The sequence below is a fragment of the Heterocephalus glaber genome, unplaced genomic scaffold (assembly GCF_053883595.1).
Source record: "Heterocephalus glaber isolate CG9 unplaced genomic scaffold, H.glaber_assembly_v1.0 deba00001610, whole genome shotgun sequence".
Classification (NCBI taxonomy): domain Eukaryota; kingdom Metazoa; phylum Chordata; class Mammalia; order Rodentia; family Bathyergidae; genus Heterocephalus; species Heterocephalus glaber.
The window spans coordinates 34961413-34988714 of NW_028258381.1; the positions used below are offsets into that span (position 1 = coordinate 34961413).

The 27302-nt window shown below is 43.7% G+C and overlaps 1 protein-coding gene across 4 annotated transcripts in view; it reads right to left on the reverse strand.

Moving 5' to 3' along the window:
* The window catches only part of Snx8 (sorting nexin 8), a 57396-nt gene that overhangs the window by 23070 nt on the left and 7024 nt on the right, over window positions 1-27302 (reverse strand). The window contains exon 2 of one of the 4 annotated variants that reach the window (XM_004840368.4): window positions 371-495. The exons of the other annotated variants lie outside the window; for them this stretch is intronic. The gene's annotated coding sequence lies outside the window, so the exon portion shown is untranslated. The remainder of the gene's footprint in view (window positions 1-370; window positions 496-27302) is intronic. 4 annotated transcript variants of the gene reach the window in all.

Consider the following 27302-nt stretch of genomic DNA (forward strand, 5'->3'; position numbering starts at 1 on the left):
CACAAGTACACGCCAAGCCTGGGCAACTTAATGAGACCTTGTATCAAAATGAAAATACAAAAAAATGGTCGGAAATGTCACTCAGTGCAAAAGCCCTGGGCTCAATCACCAGTACTACTAACAAAATAAAACAAACACAAAAACATTCTTTGCAGTTAAAAGGAACAAAGTGAAGGTGAGAAGGAAATAGCGCTGCTATGAGCAGAGCATGCTCTGGGTTCCCTTCTCTGCTCCCCTGACGGTCTGCAGTGGTTGCCTCATACCCATGATTCGTTTTTTTTTTTTTTCTTTTGGTACTGGGGATTGAACTCAGGACCTTGTGCTTGTGAGGCAGGCACTGGAACTACTGAGCTAAATCCCCAGTCCTTACCTGTGATTCTTAAAGGAGCTCTCGGCGCAGTGCTGGCAATATTCTAAAGCCGATGGTGCCTAGGTTCGGTGTGAATGACTCAGCATTCCAGGATTTTAAAATGGCTGTGTTTCCTGCCCTTACAGCTTAAGAAGAAAATAAAGGAAAGCTGTAAGGTTGACCTGGGAACACCAGAGGCCTCATCAGCCCCTGCTGCAGTCTCCCTGTCACGCTCTGTGCAATGACCTCTCCCAGGTGGGCCAGAAGGGCCAGTGCAAAGGCACAGGCACCTTCAGACACCAAGTCTCACCTTTTCAAGCCACCGGCTTCTGCTGGAATCCGAATCCACACAACACCACAGCAGAGCAGCTCACACACGCAGCTTGTGCAAATGTGTGCATGTGTATGCCTGTGCACATGAGGGTGTATGTGTGGGTGTTCCTCAGTACACCCATGTATGTGTGTAGGGGTGTATGAGCGTGTTGTGAGTCTGTATTTGTGTATGTATGCACATGGGTATTTGACTATGTACAGATCAGTATGAGTGTGTATTTGAGTGTGTTTGTGTAATTTGTGTAAATGTGTATATGTGTGTTTGTGCATGTATAAGTATGCTGCAGTATATCTGAGTGTGTTAATTTGTGTGTTACTGAGTATTTGTGGATGAGTGTATCTGAGTGTGTATGCATGTGTATTTGTATATATACGTGTGTGTGTGTGTGTGTGTGTGTGTCCAGTGTTTTAACAGCACATGTGTGTGCAGACTCAGCTCATCAGGGCCCAGGTCTCCAAGTCACCCAGGAACCCAACTCCTTTCCACATAAAGTATCTGACTGTTTCACAGACTCCTTTAGGGTCAGGAGTGTCCCCATCACTGCCCTGGCAGCACAGTGATAAACAAGGCTCTCTGATGTGTCTGTCTACCCTGCTGGCAGCTACTGAGCATCCGGCCAGCAGGTGCAGGGTACACACAGCTACGGCCCAGGCACCTGGCTGGCGCAGCATAAAGAGCACTGGAGAAGCCCAGGACGTGGCCCTGGAACGCAGCCCCACCAGGCAGATGGTCTGCTTTATTCTCTGATGCACACAGATTCCTGGGAGTGCAGCTCAAGGGGCATTTGCTGAATGACTACTTGCTACTATTCAATTTTTTTTTCCCTGATACTGGGGATTGAACTGAGGACCTTGTGCTCACGAGGTAGGAGCCATGCACTACTATTCAACTTTTAAGAATAAAAAACAGGGCATCAGCTGGGTGTGATGGCACACACCTATATAATCCCAACTACTGGGAGGCTGAGGCAGGCAAGTTTAAGGCCAGCCTGGGCAACTTATCAAGATATGTCTAGAAGTAAAAATTTTTAAATGGGTAGGGATGTAGCTAAGTGATAGAGCACCTGCCTACCATGTGCAGAGCCCTAGGTTCAATCCTCAAAAAAAAGAGCATTTCTGGGCCAGGCATGGAATCATTCCTATAAGACCAGCACTCAGGAGGCTAAGGCAGGAGGATTGCTGTGAGTTCAAGGCCAACATAGGGTACATAGAGAATTCAAGGCCAGAAACCTGGTAGCAAAAAAAAGGCTGCACCCACATGTTCACTGGATCAGTGTGCAAAACAGTCAGAAAGCAGAAAAAACAAAATCCAGCAAGTGACAAAGGAATAAATAAATCATGATGCATCCATACAATGGCATGCTACTCGGCCTAAAAAGGAATGAGCGAGAGTCACACTGCAACATGGATGAACCTTAAAAGTGTGAAGCTGATGGGCCAGGGATTTAGCTTAGTGGTGCTGCTCCTGCCTCACTAGCGCAAGGTCCCAAGTTTGATCCCCGGTACCAAAAATAAAGTGTGAAGCTGAGAAGAAAGAAGATCATAAAAGATCAAGTCCAACCAGCCGAGGTGACACATGCCTATAATCACAGCACTCTGGGAGGCTGAAATGGGAGGATCACATGTTTGAGCCCAGCCTGGGTAACTTAGTGATTTTTTTTGAGACACCCCCCCCCCATCTCAAAGTAGAAAGTGCTAAGGCCTTGGGTCCAAGGTTCAATCCCCAACGCTGTCACACACACACACGTGCGCGCATGCACAAAGATCATGTACAGGATGATCCCATCTATATGAAATATCCAGAAAAGGCAAATCTATAAAAATAAGAAAATTAGTGCTTCCCTGGGGCTGGGAGGGGGAATGGAAAGTATCTGCTACGGAGTAAGGGGGTTCTTTCTGAGATAATAAATGATCCAAAGTTCATTATAGTGATGCTCACATAACTCTGAATACAAAGTACACTGAAAACTATGCTGAATATACTAACACGACTGTACACAGATGACCTGCATGGTGTGTAAATGCTATCTACACAAAGCTGTAAAAACAGAAAGCAAGTGACATCAACAAGACTAGTAGAATGGGGCCCTCAAACCCTCCACCATGACAATGACAGCACTGGAAAAATGGTCATAATTGACCCTACAAATTCCAAAATGGACCCAAGCCATGCAACAAGGCTGGGCACACTTCCTGATGTCAAAAGCGGAAGTGAGGCCTGCAGGTGGAGGGTGGGCCCCAAACTTACTTGGACCGGAGTCCATATTCAAGGATGGCACGTGTAGGAGGAGGCACAAACATGGTCACAGTGGTGTGCCAAGGGACAAGCAGCCTGGGCGGATAATCCTGGGTGTGCAAGCTGAGGGGCACCAAGGACGGCAGGCAGCCCCAGCGGGTGGCTGAGGCAGGAGGGTTCTCCCAGAGGTTTCAGAGGCGGCACAGCCCAGCCGGCAGCTCCACCCCAGACCTCTGTCCTCCAGAACTGGGAGAACAAGCCTTTCTGTTGCTTCAAGCCAGCTATTTTGTGGGACGTTGTTACAGCTGTCCTAGGAGAATATGATACTAAAAAAGACTTTACAGAATTAACTGAGGAAAGTCAATGGACAAACAACAATCTGCAACAACACCAGGGTGGAGGTGGCACACCTGATTTCTAGAGTTGCCACATTCATTATCATTACTGTTATTATTTACAGTACCGAGGATTGAACACCAGGCCTTGTAAGTGCTAGGCAAATACAGTAACACTGACTATATTCCCAATACATACTATATTATTTTAAATGTTCACTTTTCAACAAAAATTTATAAGACAAGCTGCAAATACATGAAAAACGTTCAACATCACTGGTCATTCGTGAAATGCAAACTAAAATAATGCTAAGATTCCATCTCACTCCAGAAAGAATGGCTGCTATCAAGAAATCAACCAATAACAAATGCTGGAGGGGCTGTGGGGATAAAGGAACCCTTCTCCACTCTTGGTGGGAGTGTAGACTGGTGAAACTACCATGGAAATCAGTGTGGAGATTCCTCAAAAAACTAAAACTAGAGGTTTCATTTAACCCAGGTGTACCTCTTCTTGGTATCTTCCTGAAAGAATTAAAAGCATCATGCATACCACAGCAATATATCCATACCCATGTTTATGTCAGCACAGTGTGTAATAGCTAAATCTTGGAAACAGCCCAAATGCCCATCAACTGACAAGTGGATAAAGAAGATACATTTTTTATACAATGGAGTACTACTCTGCCATAAAGAAGGATGAGCTTCAGACATTTATAGCTAAATGGATGGACCTTGAGGCCACACTCTTTTTTTTTTTTTTTTTTTGGTACCGGGGATCAAACTCGGGTCCTTCCGCTTGGGAGGCAGGCAGCAGATAGGCCACACTCTTAAGTGAAATAAATTGGACACACATGTGTAAATACCACATTGTTTCTCTGGTGTGAGAAACTGAATGTGGAAATAAGGACTGAGATGTATAATGGATGTTGGGAAATGGGAAGAAAGTGCTCAAATGGGAAGGGGAACAAGAAAAAAAGTGAAAATAGAAGGAAAAGATGGAAATAAAGCTTTTGTACATAGGGAGGGGAGGGGATGGGTAAAATAAAATGTATTTTTAAAAATTTATAGGACATGCAAAGAAACAAGTACAGCCAAATTCAGGCAGGAAAAAATAACAGAAACCGTCTTTGAGGAAGCCTCAACATTGAATTTAGGAGACAAAGACTTTAACTATATTCAAAGAATTAAAACTAGCAGGGCATGGTAGCACACTCTGGAGGCTGAGGCAGGAGGATCACCAAACCTTCGCAGTGAGTCCAAAGCCAGTCTAAATTGCAGTGAGACCCTGTCTCAAAAAACAGAATTTAAAAAAAATCAAAAGAACTAAGAAAGTACCAGAATTATGTCTTATAGAGACAAATTATGAAAAAAAAAAAAAGGGACAGAAAATCTGCAATTGAAGCTGGTCATGTTGGCACATGTCTTTAATCCCAGCTACCTGAGAGGCTAAGGCAGGAGGATTACAAATTCCAGACCAGCCTAGGCAATTTCGTGAGACCTTGTCTCAAAATAAAAAAAAAAAAAGGAGCCGGACATGGTGGCACATACCTGTACTCCCAACACTGGGGAGGCTGAAGCAGGAGGATCACTGTGAGTTTGAGGCCAGCCTGGGCTACATAAATGAGACCCTGTCTCAAAAAGCCAAAATAGGGCCAGGTATTTAGCTCAGTGGTACCACTGCCTGCCTGGCAAGCACAAAGTCCTGAGTTCAATCCCCAGTACCAAATTTTAAAAAGCCAAAATAATAATAATAATAATAATAATAATAATATTTAAAAGGCTGGGGTATAGCTCATGGTAAAGCACTTATCTGGCATGGTTCATCTCCAGAACCCTTCCCTAAAAAAGAAAGATCTGGAGAAGCATTCAATAGCTAAAATGACAAGTTCCCAAGAAATGCCCACATCAGAAAAACAAAGCAAGCCCAAATAAGTAACCTAATGATGTACCTCAAAGTTCTAGAAAAAGAGGAACAATCCAAAGAAGTACAAGGAAGGAATAAAAAGGAGCAGAAATGAAATTGAGACTAAAAAATTACAAAGAATCAATGAATCAAAGAGCTGGTTCTTAGTGGTTTTTTGTTTTGTTTTGGTTTGGTTTTTTGAGACAAGGTCTCACTATATAGCCCAGGCTGGGCTTGAACTTGAGGTGACCCTCCTGCCTCAGCCTCTCAGTGTTGAGTTTACAGGCATGTGCCACCATGCCTGGCAAAAGAGCTGGTTCTTTGAAAGATCAAAATAGAAAAACCTTGGGCTGGGGATTTAGCTCAGTGGTTTCGCCGCCTGCTGCGCAAGCGCAAGGACCCAAGTTCAATCCCGGTACCAAAAAAAGGAAAAAAAAGAAAAACCTTTAGCCAATCTTATCCAAAAAAAGAAAAGAAAAACCCCAAATCGATGCAATTAGAAATGGAAAAGGTGAAATCACAATAGACATTGCCAAAATCCAGAAAATTATTTTATTTTTATTTTTTGTTTTTTTGAGACAGCATCTTACCATGTAGTCCAGGCTGACCTTGAACTTGCAGGGATCCTCCTGCCTCAGCCTCCCAAATGCTGGGATTACAGCCATGTGCCACTATGTCCAGCCAAAAAATTATTAGCAACTACTTCAAAAATCTGTACTCAAGGGCTGGGGATTTAGCTCAGTGGTTTTGCTGCCTGCCTCACAAGCGCAAGGTCCCGAGTTCAATCCCCAGTACCAAAAAAAAAAATCTGTACTCAAAAGAACTGGAGAATTCAGAAGAAATACATAGATTCCTAGATACACAGGAACTATCAAAACTGAATCTTGAAAAAAAAAAACAACTGAATCTTGAAGATATAAAAACCCAATAATAGGCAATGAAACTGAAGCAGTAATAAAACCTACCAACCAAGGGCTGGGGATTTAGCTCAGTGGTTCCAGTGTCTGCCTCACAAGCACAAGGTCCCGAGTTCAATCCCTGGTACCCGCCCCCCAAAAAAACCTACCAACTAAGAAAAGTCCAGGTTCTCATGGATTCATTGCTGAATTCTACAAGAACTTCAGGGAAGATCTAACACCACCACTCTTTGCATTCTTCAATGAACTTAAAAGGGAACAAATAGGGTATTCCCAAAGTCATTACCCTGATTCCAAAATCAGACAAAGATGCAACCAAAATGAAAACTACAGGCCAATCTCTTTAATGAACATAGGTGTAAAAATCCTCAACAAGATCCTGGCAAACAGAACACATCAAATCATTAAAAAGATCATACATCATGGACAACATCCCAGGGATGCAAGGATGGCCCGGCATATGTAAGTTAATAAATGCAGTACATCACATAACCAGAAGCAAGGACAAAAGTCACATGATCACCTCAACAGACACAGAAGAGCTTGTGACAATATCTATCATCCATTCTTGCTAAAAAATCCTGAAGAAAACAGAAATAGGACCCTATCTAAATCTGATAAAAGCCATTTATGACAAACCTACTGCCAAAATCACATTAAATGGGGAAAAACCGAAAGCTCTCCCTCTAAACTCAGGAACAAGACAAGGATGTCCACTATCGCCATCCCTGTTCAATACAGAATTCTACAGATTAGCCCGAGCAATCAGGCAAGACAAAGAAATAAAAGAGATGTATATAGAAAAGGAAGAAATCAAATTATCATTATTTGTAGACAACATGGTCCTATGCATAGAAGACCCAAACAATTCACTGAAAGACTCCTAGAATTAATAACCAAATTCACCAATGTAGCAGAATACAAAATCAACACACAGCCAGTCCTAGTGGTACCTGCCTGAAATCCCAAGACTCAGGAGGCTGAGGCAGGAGGATCACTGCATGTGCAAAGCCAACCTGAACTACACAGTGAGACTCTGTCTCAATAAACAAAAAACTATAATGCCAGCCATGGTGGCACATGCATGTAACACCAGCACTCTGAGATCACCGTGAGTTCAAGGTCTTCCTGGACTACAGTGAGTTTAAGGCCAGCCTGGACTATGTAACAAGACCATGTCTCAAAAAAACCCCAAAAACTATATACTCTTATCTGTACCTTTTTCTCCTAATTAATGTAAATGACAGCTGCATATAGCAATAATCATAAATACCTTTTGATGGGGATACAACATTGGATTTATATGACTGGCTAGCACAAAGAAGGGAAAGGAAAGGAGCTAGAAAGCAAGCCAAGTTTGGATGGTGAAGGTCCCTGTGGGCCATGTGTTGAAGGCTGTTCCCCAGGTGGTGCAGCTGGGAGGGGAGGTCTTCAGGGTCATGGGACAGCCTGCAGGGGACAGTGGGGCCTCAGACCTCTCCTCTTTGTCATGTCCTAGCCACAAGGGAGGCACTTCTGTGACACCGCACATTCCCTACCAAAATGTGCTGTTCCTCCACAGAAGGATCTGTCTGCTCCTAGGCTGATCTGTGAGCCAGATTTCCTCAATTCCCTTTATCCCCTGATAAAGGCACTTGCTACAGTGATGGGAGGGGGACTGACCCCCAGGGGGAAGGTCTTGGCACACTGTGGAAGTGACCAGTGTCCACTGATACAAAATAAGATGATAACTGTAACTCCCGGGGCAATCACTAAGACAATGACAAAAACATACAGTAATAAGAACAAGGGTAATTAAAAAGGAACGTTAGACAATAAAAGGAGGTAGTAATGGAAGAATAGGGGAAAGGCAAAGGTAACTGCCAGGCACAGTAGCACACACCTGTAATCCCAGCACTCAGGAGACTAAGGCAGGAGGATCACCATGAGTTTGAGGCCAATCTGGGCTACTAGTGAGTTCAAGGCCAGCCTGAACTACATAGCAAGACTCAAAAAGCAAAAACAAACAAACATAAATAAGTAAAAAAAATAAAGTTTTCTCTATTATGCATATATTAATTTTTATAATTTTCCTGATTTTTTTTCTTTCTTCCTTTTTTTTAAATACTGGGCATTGAACTCAGGGCCTTCACACCCAGCCACATCCCCAACCCTATCCCCAACCCTTCTTTATTTTTTATTTTGAGACACAGACTCATTAAGTCACTAAACTGCCCAGGGTAGCCTCCAATTTGAGATTTTCCTACCTCAGCCTCCCAGAGTGCTGAGATTATAGGCTTATGCCACAATGCCCCCCTGATTTTCCTGATTTAGATCAGATAATCTTCCAAGACAGCACAGTAAACTCAGTAATGATTACCAAATGAGTGCATGCCTGCGAAGAATTTGAACTTTGATCACATGGGAATCTACAAGACAAAACTCAAAAATCACATTTTAAAGCAAAGACACTTCTTTCAAACATCATCTTAACCTCCTGTGAAGTTCTAATCATAAGAAAGCTATGATTCCAAACATCAAATTACTAAACTAGGTTGCCCATATTTTCAAAACAAACTCTCATCAAGAAAAAGAAGGGGAAAAGATCACTTGAGGCAGCTACACCGTCATGTGACTGCCACACAATGCAGAAAGGCCAGAAACAGGGGGATGATTCTGGTTTCCTCGGGAGAAGTGGACTTTAACACTCCTACCAAGTGGTGTAGGACCCTGAAGGCCCTCTCCCTGGGAGACACCAACCCCACCCCACAGAGCTAAAGTAGATTAGGAGAGAGAGGCCAGCCAGGCTGCCCTGAAAGGTGTGGATGAAGGACGGGCTCTCGCTTGGAGAGATTGGAGTGGGATCTTTCCTTTCGTTTCCCAGCTGTGTGTACTGGCAAGCGGCCACATCTGAGCTTAGCATTCATAATCCACAAAATGGGCATAAAGGTGGCCCCACCACCCAGCCTAGCCGGCCAGCACCACCTATGCCTTGAAAATAACAACCCCTTGCAGGCCCCTCTAATGTCACTCCTTCCCCGCTCCAAAACTTCTGGCACAAAACGGCTTTACAGTGGGGTTCTCAGCCCACAGGCAGAAGTGCCTCGGATTTAAACCCGAGAGCAGTGCTGAAAATAACTAGCAAAATGAAAACATTCAATAAATCTCCCTGACTCCTTCCAGATTAATGCTCCAATCCAAAAAGATTTTGTAAATTGACCAACTAAAGCTTAGAAAGTATTCCCCATACCCAGGTTTTCCATGGCCATCCCTTCCCCAGGTTGGTCTCCAAATCAATGCCTCCCCCAAGCTGTGTTCAAGGATAAGGTTCAGCTTCCCCTGAGTATCTGCCTACCCCATGGGCTGAGGTGCCAATGGGGACCAAGTCATCCCACTGCCCCACAGTGTGACCCGCACAACACACACGGGGAACAGCCAGCAAGCATTAGGATACTTTCAGCCAGGAATGGCGGTGCAAGCCAGTAATCCCAGCACCTTGGGAAGATAAGGCAGTAAGACTGCAAGTTGTAGCCAAGACTGGTCAAGTTAGTGACTTAATGAGACCCTGTGTCAAAATAAAAAATAAAAAGGGCTAGTGGGCTGGGGATTTAGCTCAGTGGTTCTGCCACCTGCCTCACAAGCACAAGATCCCGAGTTTGATCCCTGGTACCAAAAACAAAACAAAACAAAAAAAGGGGCTAGAGATTCAGGTCAATGCAAAGGTCCTGTGTTCAGTTTCAAACTTTTGTGATTCTCCAAGTCTATTACCCACAAATCAGAAAGCAGCACTTCACACACACTCTGTCACCCGGCTTTCCTTCCCAACATTCTTCCAATAGAGGCTTTAGACTAATTAAAAAGCTTTAGTAAGCAAAAACAATTTGTCAATAAACCACTTCATAGCACATCCTCCCTTACGTAAAGAAGCCTTTTGTAAATGCTTCTCTAATTCAGAAGTCAGACTGAGAACTTCCACACAGTGTACCAGGGACAGACACAGGCAGCCCCTTAAAGGGCACAGCTACACGGTCCCCGCTGCCCCCACTCAGGGGCTATGCCCAGCCCAGCACAGAGACACCCCCAACTCCTTGCAGCCTTAGCCTCCAGGGATTTTCCCTATGCTGGTAAAAATCCTTCCCCATGGAGGTTTAGGACATGTGGCATTCTCAAACAGGGTCCAAAGTTCCCAGTGGTAAGAAGGCCAGGCATGGTAGTGCATAACTATAATCCCAGCCCTTGGGAGGCCAAGGCAGGAGGCGCTCCACACGTTCAAGGCCATCCTGAAAGACACAACTGAGTTCAAGGCCAGCCTGAACTACACAGCAAAACCCTGGCTCAAAAAACAAATGCAGTGGCAGGGAAGATTCGAAAGCATCTTCCTTTTTTTTTTTTTCCTCCTAGTATTGGGGATTGAACCAGAGGCCTTCATACTGAACTACATCTCCACTATTTTTTAATTCTGAGACAGCATCTTGCTAAGTCACTAAATTGCCTTAGGCTAAGAAGGTGTGGTGGTGCACATCTGTGGTCCCAGCACTCAGGAGGCTGAAGCCAGAGGATCTCCACGATTTCAAGACCAGCCTCAGATACATAGCAAGACCCTGTCTCAACAAAACAAAAAAAATAAAATAAATAAGTTGCCTAGGCTAGGCTCAAACTTGCAATCCTCATGCCTCAGCCTCTCAGAGTACTAGAATTACAGTTGTACACGGTCACACCCAGCTTGAATCCATCTTCTGGAGACCTTCAAGCTCAACGCTCCAGCAATGCACAAGGCCACCAACCTCACTACACAGGAGGGCAAGGGGCAATGAGAGACGGGGATCACAGGACTGCTCTCCACACTGGGCCTGCCTCAGGATCACCTGGGAGGCCTGGGCCTGTTCAAACAGATGGGGCCTCACCCGGGTTCCCAACCAAGAGGTCTGGGTTTGGGCCTGAGAATGTGCATTCCCCACTGGTTCCCAGGGCTGCCACTGCTGCTACGCAGGGACTGTCATCTGAGAACCACTGTGCCAGGTGAGTGGAGAGAAGGAATTCAGGACCCAAAAGAGGACAGAAATCAGGTGCTCCTAACTATACCTGCTTGGCTCTTATTTTATCCAGAGAGGAAAAGACAGGGACCATGGGTAGTGGTAATGCAGACCACAACTTCCGCTGAAATAAAATGAAGTGATCAGTAAATGTCCTTGACTTTCAACACAAATGTTCCTTCTCCAGCTTGTGAAACCGGTTCTTTGAATCCAAACTTCTCCAAGCTACTTCCTGAAATTAACAAGCTGTTCTCGGAAATGGAAGCGGAAGTCTCATCCTTACCATGGCCAGGGCCTCAGAAATGACATCGAGCTGGGCATGGTAGTGCATGCCTGTAATCCTAGTACTTGGGAGGCTGAGGCAGGAGGATCACCAAGAGTTTGAGGCCAATACTTTCAAAACTGCTATACACATTCAGTGCAATCCCAATTGAAATCCCAACAGCATATTTCACAGAACTAGAGAAAACAATCCAAAAGTTCATCTGGAACCAAAAGAGACCTAGAATAGCAAAAGCAATTCTACGCAACAGGGTCATGGCAGGGGGTATCACAATTCCTAACTTGAAACTGTACAACAGACCCACTGTGATAAAAATAGCAAAGAAACAGACCTGAGGAGCAGTGGAATAGATTAGAAGATGCAGAAACAACTCCAGAAATACTCAACCACCTCATCTTTGACAAAGGAGCCAACCATCCTCACTGGAGGAAAGATAGCCTCTTTAATAAATGGTGTTGGAAAAACTGGATTTCAACATGATGAAGCTTAAAACTAGACCCCTAACTTTCACCATGCACTAAACTAAAATCAAAGTGGATTAAAGATCTAAATATTAAAACAGAAACACTAAACTTGCTGGAAGATAAGTTAGGTAGAACTCTCGAAGACACTGGCATAGAAAAGGACTTTATGAACAAAACCTCAGTAGCACAGGAACTAGCACAAAGAATCAACAACTGGGATCTCATCTTATTAAAAAGCTTCTGCACTGCAAGAGAAACCACTAACAGAGCTAAGAGACAACCTACAATGTGGGAAAAAATTTTTACCAGCTATTCCTCAGACAAAGGTCTACTACCTAGAATATATAAAGAATTGAAAAAAATCAGACCCCCCAAATATAAAGACCCAATTCAAAAATGGGCATCTGAAATGAAAAGACATTTCTCAGGCAAAGAAGTAAAAGCAGCAAATAAACATATGAAAAAATATTCAACATCACTGGTCATTCGAGAGATGCAGATGAAAACAACACTGAGATTCCACCTCACTCCAGAAAGAATGGCTGCTATCAAGAAATCAACCAATAAAAAATGCTGGCAGGGGTGTGGAGAGAAAGGAACCCTTCTCCATTGTTGGTGGGAGTGCATACTGGTGCAACCACTGTGGAAATCGGTATGGAGATACCTCAAACAACTAGGATTGGAAGTCCCATTTGACCCAGCTATTCCTCTACTGGTTATCTTCCCAAGAGATTTAAAAGAATCATACCACAGTGATATATGTGCACCCATGTTTATAGCGGCACAGTCTGTAACAGCTAAAACTTGGAAATGGCCTAAGTGCTCATCAACTGGAGACTGGATAAAGAAGATGTGGGGTTTTCTTTTATAAAATGGAGCCTAGTCAGCCATAAAGAATGAGAAACTGGAAACATTTGTAGCTAAGTGGATGCACATTGAGGCAATAACTCTTAAGTGAAATAAATAGGACACACGTGTAAATACCAAATAGTTTCTCTGGTGTGAAAAACTAAGAGTATAAATAAGAATCAAAATGTGTAATTGATATTGTGAAATACAAAGAAAATGTCTAAAGGAGTAGGGGAAGTGGAAGGGGTAGGGGAAAGGAAAGAAGGGAAAAGAAAAAATATGAGGAAAGGAAAAACATGGAAACAAAGTCTTTGTAAACAGGGAAGGGTGGATGGAGTGAAGGGAGGGCAGGGGAATGGGGAAAAAATAAGAACCAAGATAAATCATGTAAAGGTACATGATTCCAATGATGAATGTAAACTGTATTGTATACCTAAAATGTACCAATAAACTGAATGGAAAAAGAAAAAAAAAAAAGAGTTTGAGGCCAGCCTAGACTACATAGTAAGTTCAAGGCCAGCCTGGACTACATAGGGAGATCCTGTCTCAAGAGAAAAAAAAAAAAAATAGAAATAAGACATCAGGGGCCGGGGATTTAGCTCAGTGTTTCCGCCACCTGCCTTGCAAGCACAAGGTCCCGAGTTCGATCCCCGGTACCAAAAAAAAAAAAAAAAAAAGAAATAAGACATCACCTGCTCTGTGGCTGGGAAATACCATGATGCCCCTCAAAGGCAAGAAGCAGGGCGTGTATCTACCAGTCACACACTTTACCCATGACCTCATGTAAGGGCAGCCACTGTGCTGCTGGACAGCCTACAGGTGGCACACTTTAAACAGAAGCTGTGTGTGATGGTATGAACCTGGAATCCTGGCTACTCAGGAGGCTGAGGCAAGAGGCTCACTTGAATTTAGGGGTTCAAGACCAGCCAGGGCAACATAGCAAGACTCTGCCCCTGGCCCTAAAAAAGTTTTATATAGCTCTCATTTATTAACTCAAAAGTTTATTTTTCCTTTAATAGCTTAGTTTGTATATAACATAAGATTGCAGTATTCTGAAGAAAATCACTCCAAATCCACAATCTGTAAACATCCATATTCAGCTATTACTTCCCACGTGCATATGGCTCTATTATCTACACGGACTATTTTTCAAATATCAGGCATGCTTCCATGTGTCTACAGAACCACATTTCTCTAAATTTTCTATGACAACAACCACAAAAAATGCCTAAATTCCTACCTTCTCAAATAATCACTATTAACATTTTTCTCACTGGATCTTTTTTTTCTTGTATCTTTTTTTATTCAGTACTAAGAATGAACCTGGGGCCAGATACATCCTAAGCAAGCACTCCACCACTTAGCAACTGCCTCAGCTCATAATTAAAATTTTATTTTGAAGCTAGGTGCACTGACACATGCCTATAATCCCAGCAATCTGGAAAGCTTGAGGCAAGGGGATAGTAATTTCAAACTCAGCTTGGGCAATTTAGCAAGATCCTGTCTCAAAAATAAAAAGAGCTGGGTATCTCAGTGTGAAGGTCCTGGGTTCAATCCTTGGTACCACTTCCCAAACATAATTTAATTTTGAGACAGGGTCTTGTTAAATTGCTCAGACAGGCCTTGAATTGGTGATTCTCCTGCTTTAGCCTCCTAAGAGATTTAGCTGAGATTACCAGGGCGTGCCACCACATCCCACTCTATTTACCTTTTAAATGTGTTTACATTTGTGTTAATTGAGAAACATTTCAAATATGAACAGAAAATATCAGGATCCATGTATCCACCATCAAGATTTAACTGAAAATAATGTTTTCCCATAATGTTTCTTAAAAAAAAAAAAAAAAAGCCATATTCATCAGTATGATGACACAAATGTACACCAGCCCCTTCTGTCTTGCGGAGTGGCTGCCCTGGAGCAGATGCTGCCCTTCCAGGCAGACACAGTGCTTCATACTCCTGAGCGCCCCTCAGTGTGTACAAATGTTACATGTATTACTTATATGTCACAAATATATTTCTTTTTCCTATGGATTCTTTTTTTCCCCCCAGTACTATGGATCAAACCCAGGGCCTCTGCACTGAGCTACGTCCCTAGCCCCTTTCTGTTTTGAAACAGAGTCTCACTAAGTTGCTAAATTGCCCAGTCTGGGCTCGAACTTGGGATCCTCCGCACAAAGCCAAAACAAGCCAAACCATCAGCTCCTAAATGTCCACACCAGTGTGAGAACACCCAGATGCAGAGACCACAGGGAGCACCGAGCACACAATTCTTTCAGCCACTGCAATGGTAATCACTGCCCTCCAACCTACGAGTGCAGCCTGTTTTACATTCCTTGAGAGGAAGTACAGCGCCGCTGTTCTGACCCTCAGTGAGTGTGGTGCTTGTCAGATCCACTCACGTCACAGCATGTACCTGCAGCCTGTCCCCACTCACTGCGTGCAGCTAGATCACTGCCACTGCTTCCACCCTCTGCCTGTGACCCACAGCACTGCTGTGACACTCCAGCATAGGGCTCTTGGTAGACATGTGCAGGCCTTCTGGTGGATTCGGAACACAGCCAAAGTGAAATTGCTGGATAACGGGATTTGCATATGTTCGGCTGAGTAAATATTTCCAGTTTTCCAAAATGACTGGGCCAATTCACACTCCCACCAGCCAGAGCTCCAGCTGCCTCACACTCGGGCCAAAGCTGTATTTTCCACCATTTCTCCCTCAGTCTGGGAGACCAGCTCCTCTTTCAACAGTTGCAGCCAATTAATTCACGGTTGTATCACAGTTTTTCCTTTTACACTGCACTGCTCATGTTCCTAAGAAGTGGAGACCAGCGCCCAGTATGCAGGCACCCACACCCAAGGTCTGAGCACGGCTCAAGCAGCTACTATAAAGAGCACGCCACTCAGAGCCTCCTCAAACACAAATCAGTCTGCTGCAACTCACAGCTGTTCCTAGGGTGCATTCCAGGATAATTCTGCCTTTGTTTTCCTGCTAATGGACACACTCATGGGTGGCTTTGAATGTCCACAGGAACAGTGTCACATCACTAAAAGGAAAGTGTCAAAGAACTATGCTCAGAGTGCCAGGGCAGGCACTGTGCTGTTTCCCCAGTAATCTCGTGACAGTACTCTCAGGGCGTTACAACAAGGAAAAGCTAAACCAGGCATCACATGCCTGTAATCCAGCACTTGGAAGGCTGAGGTAGGAGGATCGCTGCAAGTTGAGGGCCAGACTGGGCTACATAGTGAGTTCAACGCCAGCCTGAGAAACAACAAGACCCTGTCTCAAAAAAGAAAAAAAAAAAAAAAAAAGGAAAAAACTGAAATTGTAGCTTCTTCCCTAAGAACCTGAGATACAATTCTTCCTGGTATGCCAATATTGAGATTGCCTACAAATCTTAAAAAATGCTACAGGTCAGTGCCAAAGAACCACAGACTAGGCCAAATAAGCAGCAACTTCTCATTCTCAATAAACTAAAGAGGTAGGGTCCTGCAACAGACTCAAAACCCAAGTGCCAGATACAACTGCAAGACATCTCTGAGAAATAGTCACTTCCTGAGGATTCTAAATACTACTAATAAAGCTACCTGCCATAAGCAATTTACAGTGGATCCTTGAGTTATAACCAGCCTGACATATAAACAACTTGGGTTTTGACCAGAATTTTACTTTTAACTTACAAACTCTTGAGTTATGACCCAAATCCCAGCCACTTGTGCTTCCAGATGGTCTCTGATACAGATTTACCCCTTAAAGAGTTCTGGAAGGAACATTACAGTATCCTTTCCTGTGTGGGGTTAATTGAGAAATCCTGGGCCAATGTCTGTCTCTAAGGACACTGAGATCTGCCTGTATACAGGAGAGACTTTGAAGGCTGTGTAGAGGAGCCTGAGCCTTCACTGACCAACCTGAGTTAAAACCAGCCCAGAGAATGAATGGAGTTCCTAAATCAAGGGTCCACTGAACAAGCATCAACCCAGGAATTAAACTAAAAACAAAACAAAACAAAATGAAAAGACACTTAAGCAAGATGCAACCCCAGACTTCTAGCATACCAAAGGCAAACCCCAGGGGCAATAAGGTGGAACAAATTGAAAGCCACTCACCTGGACTTTGAAGAAGGTAACAGCAGAAGTAACAAAGCAGATGAATGAGGCTCTAAGAAAAAAAATCAAATCAGGGCCGGGGATTTAGCTCAGTGGTTCTGCTGCCCGCCTTAAAACCACAAGGACCAGAGTTTGATCCCCAGTACCAAAAAAATAAATAAATAAATAAATAATCAAATCAGAAAGAATCTTTCAGATAACTACAGAGATGGTAACCATAATGAAAGAGATGGTTAGTGACTCTAGAGAAGATACAGATTTTAAAAAATAGGAGAGCTTAGAAAAATGATGAAAACCATGAATATTCAACATAGGAAAGAAATGGAATCCATGAAACATATTCAAACAGATATCCAGGAGATTAAAAATCCCACTGAAAATAAAGTATATGCAGCAGAATGAGCCAATGTAAGGAGAGAATATCAGATACAGAAAACAAGATTCCAGTTAACAATCATGAAAAGAAAGATATCTTAAAAATAGCAAGGAACCACAAGAAATCAATCCAGCAGCTGATAAAGGATCCAAAGAAGAATCACATAGGATTGAGCAGTCAATGAAAAACCAGGAGATAGCACAAACCACATTAAGAAAAACCTGTTCACAGAAGTAATGGAAAAACTTTCCAAGCATGGAAAAAATTTTTGATATACAGATAAGGCATATATATCTCCAATTAGCCATGATCAAAAAAAACTCTACACCATGGCATATAATAGTCAAGTTTCCAGAAATTCAACACAAGAACAGAATATTAAAAGCTGTTAGAGGAGAAAAAAAAATCCCCAGTACAAAAAAAAAATGTTAAGGGGCCGGGGATTTTGCTCAGTGGTTTCACCGCCTGCTGCTCAAGCACAAGGATCCGAGTTCAATCCCCGGTACCACAAAAAAAAAGAAGACTATACAACATGACCAAGTACGATTCATCCCTGGAATGCAGGGATGGTTCAGCATACACAAATCAATAAATGCAATACATCATATTAACAACCAAGGTAAAAAAAAAAAGCAATCATCTCAATAGAGGCAGAAAAAGCATTTGACAAAGTCCAACACTCATTCATAGTAAAAAATAAAATAAAATAAAAAATTTTTTAAAACCCTACAGAAGGCTGGGGATTTAGCTCAGTGGTTCAGCCACCCGCCTCACAAGCGCAAGGACCCGAGTTCAATCTCTGGTACCAAAAAAAAAAAACCTACAGAAAATTGGAATAGATGGTCTTTATCTCAATCTGGTAAAAGCCACCTATGAAAAACCAACAGCCAAAATCATACTAAATGGGCCAAAAATGAAAGATTTCACTTTAAAATCAGGAACAAGACAAGGGTGTCCACTATCATAATGCACTCACTGAGAGAGAAGTTAGGGAAACAACACCTTTCATAACAGTATCCAAAAAAATGAAATACCTAGGAATCAACCTATGAAAGAAAGTAAAACATCTTTACATTGAAAACTACAATACTTTGCAAAAGGAGATCAAAGAAGATATCAGAAAATGGAAAGCTATCCCTTTTCTTGAGTAAGAAGAACCAATATTGTGAAAATGGCCATACTTCCAAAATTGTTATATAGATTTAATGCAATCTTGATCAAAATACCAATAGCATATCTACAGGATATAGCACAGGAATTAAAGAACACATTCCTAAAATTCATTTGGAACCAGAAGAGACCTAGAATTCCAAAAGCAATTCTGGGTAACAAAGGCAAGGCAGGGGGCATCACAATCCCTGACTTGAAATTATACTACAAAGCTACTGTGATTTAAAAAAATAAAACCACAGCATGGTACTGGTAAAAAAAAAAAAAACAGACCTGAGGATCAATGGAACAGATTAGAAGATGCATAAACAACTCCAACATACTCAGCCACCTTATTTTTTTGACAAAGGAGCCAAACACCTTCACTAGAAGATAGCCTCTTTAATAAAAGGTGCTGGAAAAACTGGCTTTCCACATGCTAAAGATTAAAACTATATCCATATCTTTCACCATGCACTAAACTAAAATTGAAATGGATCAAAGATCTAAATATTAAAACAGAAACACTAAACCTTCTGGAAGGTATTATAGGTAGAACGTTTGAAGACACTGGTATAAGTAAAGCTTTATTAACAAAACCTTGATCGCACAGGAACTATCACAAAGAATCAACAACTAGGACCTCATTTTTTAAAAAAGCTTTTGTGCATTAAAAGAAACCACCATCAGAGTGCAGAGAAAACCCACAATGTGGGAAAAAAAAATATGTAAGCTGTTCCTCAGACAAAAGACTAGTATCTAGAATATATAAAGAACTCAAAAGAATCAGATCCTCCCCCCCAGATTTAAAGACCCAATCCACAAATGGCCATCTGAAATGAACAGACACTTCTCAGATGAAGAAGTCGAAACAGAAAATAAATATATGAAAGAATGTTCAATATCATTGGTCATTCAAGGGATGCAAATTAAAACACTGAGATTCCATCTCACTCCAGAAAGAAGGGATATTCTGAAGAAATCAACCAATAACAAATGCTGGAGGGACTGTGGGGATAAGGAAAGAACCCTTCTCCACTGTTGGTAAGAATCCAGACTGGGGCAACCACTGTGGAAATCAGTGTGAAGATTCCTCAAAAAACTACCACCAGAGGTTCCATTCAACCCGGCTATTCCTCTACTTGGTGTCCTCCCAAAAGAATTAAAGGCATCATACCACAACGATATATGCACACTCATGTTCATAGCAGCACAGGTGTAATAGCTAAATCTTAGAAACAGCCCAAATGCCCATCAACCAATGAATGGATAAAGTAGATAAAGAAGAGTTGTTTTGTTTTATTTTGGGGTTTTTGGGTTTTTTTCGGTACTGGGAATCAAACTCAGGACCTTGTGCTTGCCAGACAGGCATGGCACCACTGAACTACATCCCCGCCCAAAAGATGTGTTGGGTTTTTTTTATACAATGGAGTACCGTTCTGCCATAAAGAAGGATACGCTTGAGACACTTCTAACTAAATGGATCCACCTTGAAACCATACTCTAAATACCGCATTTTCTCTCTGGTGTGAGCAACCAAAAGTGTAAATAAAGACTAAAATGTATAATAGATATTGGGAAATGGGAAGTAAGTGTTCAAATGAGAAGGGGAACAAAGGAGGGGGAAAGGGGGAAAGAAAGGAAAGGACTAGAAAAGAATAACACAAGTAAAAAAATGGAAACAGGGCCGGGAATTTAGCTCAGTGGTTCCACCACCTGCCTTGCAAGTGCAAGGTCCCGAGTTCAATCCCTGGTACCCAAAAAAAAAAACAAAAAACAAAAAACAAAGATATGCACTAGGTTTAAATTGTCAGATGTGTCACCAAAGAAGATATAACAGTGGCCAAGAGGCACATGAAAGGATGTACCACCCCAATAAAATACCACTTCACACCCACGAAGATGCCTAAAATGGAAAAGACAAGCAATGACAAGTGCTGCTGAGGATGAGGAGAAATTAGAGCCTCACATGCTGCAGGTGGCCTTGTGGGATGTCCCACTACTGTGGAAAACCATCTGACTGTTACTCAAAGGATTAAATATAGGTTACCAGAGGATCCAGAAATTCCACTCCTAGGTCCCTACTCAAGAGAATCAAAAACATCTGTTCACATAAAACACATGTCCACACATGAATGTTCACAACAGCATTATTTATAATTACCAAAATGGAGAAAAGTTTCAAATGTCTATCGACTAATAAATGAATAAGTAAAATGTAAGCTATTCACATTATGGAATATTATTGGAAATAAAAAAGAAATGAAATGGGCCGGGGATTTAGCTCAATGGTTTCACCACCTGCTGCACAAGCGCAAGGACCCGAGTTCCATCCCTGGTACCAAAAAAAAAAAAAAAAGAAATGAAGTGCTCTTACATGCTATAAGATGAATGAACCTTAAAAACAGTTGCTAGAGGGCCAGCTCAGTGCCACCCGCACCTGCCTTGCAAGTGCAAGGTTGTGCGTTCGATCCCCCATAACAAAAAAAGCAACAGTTGCTAGTGACAGATGCTACTCACCAAAGACCACATATTGCTTGCATGGCTCAATTTATATGAAATTCCAGAAGGGACTGTGGGGGCCAAGCATGATGGTGCCCATCTGCAATTCCAGCACTACTCAGGAGGCTGAGGCAAAAGGATCACCATGAATCAAGGCCAGGCCAGCCTGAGTTACACAGTGAGACCCTGACTCAAAACAAACAGACACACACACACACACACACACACACACACACACACACAAAGAAATTCCCAATCTAGGCAAATCTGTGAGACCAAAGAGTAGTGGCTGCCCAGGGCTGGTGGGGACAGGGGATTTCTTTCTGGACTAAAGAAAATGTCCTAAATTGATTGCAGATGATGACACATTTTTTATATACACTAAAACAGATTTTTAGGGTTGGTTTGTTTACTTTTTGTTTTTTGAGACAGGGTCTCACCATGTAGTTCAGGCTGGCCTTAACTATATACCCCTGGCTGACCTTCAACTTGAGGTTATCCTCCTGCCTCAGCCTCCTGAGTCCTGAGATTGCAAGCTTGTGTCGCCACACCCAGCTAGCTAACTGCACACTCTAAAGGAGTGAACTGTATAAAATGTAAACAGTATCTCAAAGCTAGTAAATGTTAAACAGTATTTGATGAGCTAGATGTGATATTGTGCACCAGTAGTCCCGCTACTTAATAGCTAAGGAAGAAAGATCATAAATTCAAGGCCAACCTGGGCAACTTGGCAAGTCCCAGTCTCAAAAAAAAAGTTAGATGAATTCCTCTTTTCTTCTCTCTTGCTCTTGTGAACATGAACTATATTTTCGGGGGGGGGGGGCGGCGGCAGGGATTTAGCTCACTGGTTCTGGTGCCTGCCTTTCAAGTACAAGGTCCTGAGTTCAATCCCCGGAACGCCCCCCCCCCAAAAAAAAGAAAGAAAGAAAACTATATTTTTTGTTTTTTATTTTTCTTCTCATGCACAGTACCTGGTCTACAGATGTCTCAAAATTTCGAATGCTGGTGTCTAAAAAGGGAAATCATCATCTATCCCTGAAACCTTTTGTTTGTTTCAGGCACAGACAGAATGTGGGTGGGTCATGTGGCCATGCTCAATGCCAGGGACCTCTTGGGGTCTGTGTGGCCATGGAGCTGCAGGTTTTCGGGGCTGGAAGCAGCCATGGGATGCTAAGGAACAGATTAAACCCCTGATATAGCACTTTCTTCCCCTGCTCTTAGCTTCCATAGGCTCAAAGGCAGGGATGAAGGTGTCCACCTGAACAGCTGACTGCAGCATCAACCCCCACGGAAGCAAGAGCCACTGCCCGAGAATGTCTGTTCCTCTGTCACTGGATGCTCTGTACAGCATCTCCTTGATCCTGAAAATGGTAGGCATTGTGATCCCGTTTACAGATGCAAAAACTAGAAGCCCACCTGGGAGTGACCTGCCAAGGTCACAGAGCCAGCAAGGTGACCTGTGGGACCAGGACTGGCACCTAGTGGCCCAATGATACCAAAGCCTGGGTTCCACCCCCCACTCACTGCCTTATTCAACACCCAAAACACTGTGAGCAGAGCCAAAGGGATGCTTGATGATCTGGGACTGTCAACAAATCAGTGCAAAACCAGACACGTTGCTATGTGTTTGCAAGCAGCCAAACAAGAAACAGAGGCTGGTGCTCAAGCTCTTCTTTGTCAGTTGCCTGCACACCAGGTGCTGAGCTCCCAGACTGGAGCACAGCCTGCAAGTCACTGGCCAGGGTTAGCGCTCCACACGTGTCCGTGGCATCCCGTCCTCATCAAGAACCAAGCCATGGCCGAGGGTCCCAGGACAATCACAGACAGACCATGGTGTTCGCTGAGACACGGGGAACTGCCTGTGAATCACACACACCCACGCACAAGCCAGCACTCACCCACGGGCAGGGAGGAACCGAGTCATTTTCAAGGAAGTGCCTAGACCACAAGGAGGAAAATCACTGGTTTGCCTAAAACGTCACAAAGCTGAAGTGCAAGGCTAAACACATCACCTCTCTGATGACTTCCTCCAACTCAGCTCAGAGGTGGGAGACACCAGCAAAGGGCCAGTGGATCTTGAATGTCCACGAATGCTCTGAAGTGGCCTCTGAAAGGCCCCATTCAGCCTCACGCAGGAGAAACCCTCCCAGGCCTCTCTTTGGGAATGTTTATACAAGGGAACCCAGATGACTTTTTTCCAGAGTTTAAAAGAAAAAGTATTTTAGCCAACTTGAGGAATCTTGGGATAACTAAGTAGGAACTCAAAGTTCCAAAAAGAATCCTAGTCTCTTTTAAGGCTTTTATTTTTTTGCCACCTGCTACGCAAGCGCAGGGACCAGAGTTCGATCCCCAGTACCAAAAAAAAAAAAAGACTTTTATTTTTGACTTCTTTATTTTTGGTTCTGTTTTGGTTTTTAACCCTCCTACAGGAGCTGGCTGGTTCAGTCTGAAAGTAACTCAAGTTTTCTAGGCTCTCCTGACATCTAATTGAAAACACTCCAAAATTTCTGGTAGGACCTCAGTCTTGAGCCTAGTGAGGGCTAAATGGAGACTCTACATTAGCAAAAAGGTAAGCCCCTCCACTAGAATGCCAAGCAGCCACAGGACATGATGAGCAAGTGACACAACCAAATCCACTTAGCAAGCCTGCACTGATCCCGAGAACTAGGACAAGGCCCCACGGACAGACAAGCAAGCATGCGACTGGACCAGAATTCTAAGGCCTGCGAAGTCAGCAGAACCAATTAGGAACTAGGAAAGGTTTCACAGGAAGACAAATACCCAGCCCACTTCTCCCCTACAACCAAATCTGCATTGAACCCCAAGACTTGGTTTTCCCTGAGAAAGTAGCTAGGCTCTCACATCTGGCATCTAGACCCCACAATTCTAAGTCAAGCTAATTAAGACTCTGAATGTCTTTTTCTTTTTTTGTTGTTTGTTTTATTTTGTTTTGTTTTTTTTGAAACAGGGTCTCGCTATGTATTCCAGGCTGACCTCAAATTCTCCACAGTCCTCCTGCTTCATTCAGCCTCCCAGAATGCTGGGATTACAGGCCTGTGTCAACACACCCAGCCTCTGCCTATCTTAATGAGTTGAAGACATCTCAGCCCCTGCCTCCCAAAATTCAAGTGGTTTATTGTAGAGTGCTGGCAACCCAAGGAAGTCTCCACTCAACCGGGGTGGACCCCACCTCTGCCTGCACCCGAGCCTGGTCACAACCTAGTGTTCAGTGGTTGTGCTCTGGCACAACCAGACCCAGGACCCTAGGGCCCTTCCCGCAGACACCTGAATCCACCCACTTTATCACACAACAGTCCCAAGCCATCATCTCACCATGAGGTCCTAGGAGAGGCTGGGTAGCAGTGTGGTCACGGGTCCCCTAAAGGAAGTCATGAAGGTGGGGTGCTCAACTCTAGCCTACAAGGACGACAGCCAGGAAGGAACTGTCTGCCACTCCCCAACAGCAGCCAGACTCTACCTACCTCGGACAGGTGTGTGCCTCAGTCCCCTCATCTGTAAAGCAGAGAGAGACATCAGAGGAAGGCTGAGAGGTTTACATCCACAGCTCAGTGGGGCAACAAGGAGAGCACTGGTCTCACAGAGAAACTCCACTGCTGCCTAGGAGATGCAAGATGAAGCCCCTCCTGGTCACCAGCCTCGCCCCGGAGAATCCACCTCTCATGACCCTCAGCTGCACCCTAAACTCCCTAGGCTCCACAGGTCCTTTCCCACCCCACCATTCAAAGCCCAAACTGCTATTGGCCAGGCCCATCCCCTGCTCCAGCCCCTTAGTCTTCAAATCCCGATTACTGCCTCAGGATTCACCCCACCCATCTCTGCTCCAAAGGAAGATAAGGAACCGTTTTCATTCCCCCTCCAGCACACAACACCAACATTCTTTTTTTTTTAATGTTTGTTTGTTTGTTTGTTTGTTGTGTTTTGAGACAGGGTCTTACAGTGTAGTTCAGGCTGGCCTTAAACTCAGTTAAGTACCCCAGGCTGCCCTCAAACTCATGATGATCCCCCTATCTCAGCTTCCTAAATGCTAGAATTACAGGCATGGGCCACACACCCAGCTACAGGATTCCTGAAAGCCAGGCCTGCCCAGTGGGCATGGAATTCCCCCAGGGGTCCAGAGCTAAAGATGCTAAAGATAATTAGTTGTGCAAGGATGGAGCCCACCTACACCTGTCAGGCTTGGAGGGATGCTTCCAACAGCAGGGGTTCCCGCCAACCCCTCTGCTTCAGAAAGGTGCAAGCGACAAGGGGCTGGGGCCTTGGTCCTGCTGTGCCCCCAGAGGCCACTCCAACAGCGCAACTCACCAGTGAGCTCCCCACAGACCTCAGAAGCCTGAGGGGCAGTGCTGCCACCGCCACTGCTGCTGATTAACTGTAGTATTCTCCTCTAAGAGCAGAGCAGATACAATTACACACCTCACCAAAGGTGACGCCACTCTCTAAGGAGCGCCATTGTAGACTGGGGAAAGAAGGTGAAAGGAGTCCAGATATCCTGGCAAAACTTTTTTTTTTTTGGTACTGAGGATCGAACTCAGGACGTTGCGTTTGTGAGGCAGGCTCAGTGCCACTCAGCTAAGTCTCCCACCCCTCCCCGGCAAAACTATTTTAAAACAAGTAGTCCCAGCACTCTGGGAGGATGATCCAGGTGGATCACAAGTTTGAGCCCCATCTGGGCAACTTAGTGACTCAGGGAGATCTTGCCTCAAAATGACAAATAAAAATAAAGAGGGCTCTGGGCAACTTAGTGACTCAGGGAGATCTTGCCTCAAAATGACAAATAAAAATAAAGAGGGCTCTGGGCAACTTAGTGACTCAGGGAGATCTTGCCTCAAAATGACAAATAAAAATAAAGAGGGCGGGGACTTAGAGGCTGAGGCAGGAGGATTACTGTGAATTCAAGGCCAACCTGGGAAACAGTAAGTTTAAGGACAGCCTAAACTACACGGTAAGATCCTGTCTCAAAGTGGGGGAGCTCAGTGTAAAGGCTCTGGGTTTAATCCCCAATTCATACCTCAAAAAAAAAAAAAAAGCAAGAAAGAAAAAGGAATTGGAGCCACACAGTAAGTCTCAGACTTACATAAGAAGGTTAGAGAACAAATAGCTCTCAGATTGACCAAGGACAACCCTCCAGCTCCAAAAGCTTGAAGATTTTATTTACTAAGATAAAATCAGGGCCGGGGATTTAGCTCAGTGGTTCTGGTGCCTGCTTTGCAAGCGCAAGGTCTCGAGTTCAATCCCCAGTACAAAAAAAAAAGATAAAATCAACACTGACAACAACAAAAAAAAGATAAAATCAACACTGACAACAAGGTCGCATGTAGGGTCTGTGACTAGTTTGGTGGGATGGGGCAGGGCATAGGGGGAATAATGAGAGAAACTTTGTCTTTTTTGGGGGGAAAGTTCAGGCAGGGTTTCACTAAGTCATTAAATTGCCCATGCTGGGGTCAAATTTGCCATCCTTCTGCCTCAGCCTCCACAATGCTGAAATTACAGTACAGGCAGGCAAAGTTTTATCTTTTGTACCAAAAAGAACAAGCCTAAGGACAATCTTTACATGGATTCTGTTGAAAAAATTATTTCTGGAAAACACGGCAAGAGCATTTCTAACTCACATTTTACGACCTAACACTTCAGAAGCACAAATATTCCATTCCTTGCTGCAAGATTTTACAGATATTATATAGAAAATTTCAAAAAATTACTTAGCAGTACAGAAAAATATCAACTCAAAAGAAATACACTGGAAAAATGTATATCCGGGCCACCAGACGGGTACTAACATGAGACACACTGACACAGGAAAGAAGGAAAGCCATTGGGAGCTCAGCAGTGTAAAAGGGCAGGAATGGGCGAGGCTTCTTCACAAAATGTTTGTACTTGTGGTCACAGCGCTTACATAACAACATCTGCTCAAAGCACCAATTCACAGTAAAATCTCCCTGGCTCTAATTACAGCTCATTCATGAAACTCCGAGTAGACAACACTTTACCAGCACAGACCAGGAAAATCATGCAGTCATACTTCAGCCGGAAAATAACATGATTGCACTTTTTCAGAGGTATTACCAACCTCAACTTTCTCCAATCTGCATGGAGTGTTCCTGGAGTTAATCAAACTTGATGTCACTTCACTTTAAATCTGCATAGCACACTTGCTCTGCAAACCTTAGGGAGCTGGAGGTGCCCCTTCCCTAACAAATATCACACAGAAAGAAGCAAAACAGCACAAAGCCTTCCCTCACCATGTCAACTGGAAATGGCACAAAGTGAGGACCCAGTTCTCCTAAGTTATCCCAGCAGGTTTTTGGTTTTGGCGTGGGATTTGGGGGGGGGCGGTGTTACTGGGGACTGAACCCAAAGGCTTCACAATGAGCTACATCCCTAGTCCTTTTTTGTACTTCTTGAGTCAGGGCCTCAGTAAATCACTAAATTGCCCAGCCTGGGCTTGAATTTGCAATCCTCCTGCCTCGGC